Consider the following 2500-nt stretch of genomic DNA (forward strand, 5'->3'; position numbering starts at 1 on the left):
GGGCGCTTTGCAACGTTGGCTGGGAGCGTCGCAACGGAGGCAGGTCGCGTTGCCACGGTTGCTGGTGACGTTGCAACGGAGGCAGGGCGCGTTGCAACGTTGGCTGGGGGCGTTGCAACGGATGCTGGGGGCGTTGCAACGGATGCTGGGCGCGTTGCAACGTTGGCTGGGGGCAGTGCAACGGATGCTGGGGTCGGTGCAACGTTGGCCGTGCGCGTTGCAACGGAGGCAGGGCGCGTTGCAACGGAAGCTGGGGGCGTTGCAACGGAGGCAGGGCGCGTTGCAACGTTGGCTGGGGGCGTTGCAACGGATGCTGGGGACGGAGCAACGTTGGCTGGGCGCGTTGCAACGGAGGCAGGGTGGGTTGCAACGGATGCTGGGTTAGGTGCATCGTTGGCTGGTTTCGTTGCAACGGAGGCACCCGCCGTTGCAACGATGGCTCGGAGCGTTGCAACGAAGGAGCCAAATTTTCATATCTCATAATTGGCTCGTGCATTTTTTCTAAAATTTTGAGGAAACCTTGGTAATATTATGTGAAGGCTGCACAAAAAAATCCAGGTCAAAAATCGCACGTTTGCTCCGTTTTTCATTTTTTTTGAATTTCCAGCTTTCCGGGCGGTAAAAAAATCGGCAAAAAAAATCGGCACGGTGTAAATTCACCAAATTTGGGGGATGGAAAGATCTTATTTTTCTAGAGGTTGTTGCAAAAAACGGCGTCAAAATTCGACCTCTAGAGCACTTTCCTTGAGTATGTCTCCTCACGGAAAAGGACGTCTACCCGTGGCACTTTGGTAATGGCTCGGCAGCCTATTATAGGGGGGAGGGGTGTCATGCTGCTGAAACTCGAGTTGCCCAAAGGCTTGCTGGGCGCAATGCCAGCAAGATGCACGTTGCCTTGCCATCCCCTAGGCACACTAGCAAGCACGTTGTGGTTGTGGTGTGCCGCCGGGCTCCCCCGCCCCCCACGGAGGCACCCGCCGTTGCAACGATGGCTCGGAGCGTTGCAACGGAGGAGCCAAATTTTCATATCTCAGAATTGGCTCGTGCATTTTTCGTGAAATTTTGAGGGAACCTTGGTAATATTATGTGAAGGCTGCACAAAAAAATCCAGGTCAAAAATCGCACGTTTGCTCCGTTTTTCATTTTTTTTGAATTTCCGGCATTCCGGGCGGTAAAAAAATCGTCAAAAAAAATCCACACGGTGTACATTCACCAAATTTGGGGGATGGAAAGATCTTATTTTTCTAGAGGTTGTTGCAAAAAACGGCGTCAAAATTCGACCTCTAGAGCACTTTCCTTGAGTATGTCTCCTCACGGAAAAGGACGTCTACCCGTGGCACTTTGGTAATGGCTCGGCAGCCTATTATAGGGGGGAGGGGTGTCATGCTGCTGAAACTCGAGTTGCCCAAAGGCTTGCTGGGCGCAATGCCAGCAAGATGCACGTTGCCTTGCCATCCCCTAGGCACACTAGCAAGCACGTTGTGGTTGTGGTGTGCCGCCGGGCTCCCCCGCCCCCCACGGAGGCACCCACCGTTGCAACGATGGCTCGGAGCGTTGCAACGGAGGAGCCAAATTTTCATATCTCAGAATTGGCTCGTGCATTTTTCGTGAAATTTTGAGGGAACCTTGGTAATATTATGTGAAGGCTGCACAAAAAAATCCAGGTCAAAAATCGCACGTTTGCTCCGTTTTTCATTTTTTTTGAATTTCCGGCATTCCGGGCGGTAAAAAAATCGTCAAAAAAAATCCACACGGTGTAAATTCACCAAATTTGGGGGATGGAAAGATCTTATTTTTCTAGAGGTTGTTGCAAAAAACGGCGTCAAAATTCGACCTCTAGAGCACTTTCCTTGAGTATGTATCCTCACGGAAAAGGACGTCTACCCGTGGCACTTTGGTAATGGCTCGGCAGCCTATTATAGGGGGGAGGGGTGTCGTGCTGCTGAAACTCGAGTTGCCCAAAGGCTTGCTAGGCACAATGCCAGCAAGATGCACGTTGCCTTGCCATCCCCTAGGCACACTAGCAAGCACGTTGTGGTTGTGGTGTGCCGCCGGGGTCCCCCGCCCCGGGTCCAAGGTCGAGCACGGGCGTCTGGCTGCTGCGAACCCCGATCACCGAAGGACCAACAAGAAGGGAAACACGTCCGTGCACGGCCCACCTAGGCACCACCTAGGGAGCATGGCGTGGTGGAGTTGTGCCTTGGGCACACGCTCGGGGCAACACCTTGTGCTCGGCCCAGGACTAGGGGGATCATCCCAAGTCCGAGCACGACGTGGGAACGGCGGGCGGCCTGTGCGCCCCCGCGAGGGGCAACGCGGCTTGCGCAGCCCGACGCTTGGCCAGGCCTAGTGTGGCGCACGACGCGGATGATGGATATGCGTGCGGCAGCGGGTGTCGTGGGCACGGGGCAACGCGACGTGCTCGTCCCAGCACTTTGAGGGGGCACGTTGCGGAAGACGGTTACCTGTTCGTGTCCACTCCCGAGGGGCAACGTGTTGT

Source organism: Arachis ipaensis, chromosome B2, assembly GCF_059453495.1.
Source record: "Arachis ipaensis isolate K30076 ecotype BB chromosome B2, ASM5945349v1, whole genome shotgun sequence".
Classification (NCBI taxonomy): Eukaryota; Viridiplantae; Streptophyta; class Magnoliopsida; order Fabales; family Fabaceae; genus Arachis; species Arachis ipaensis.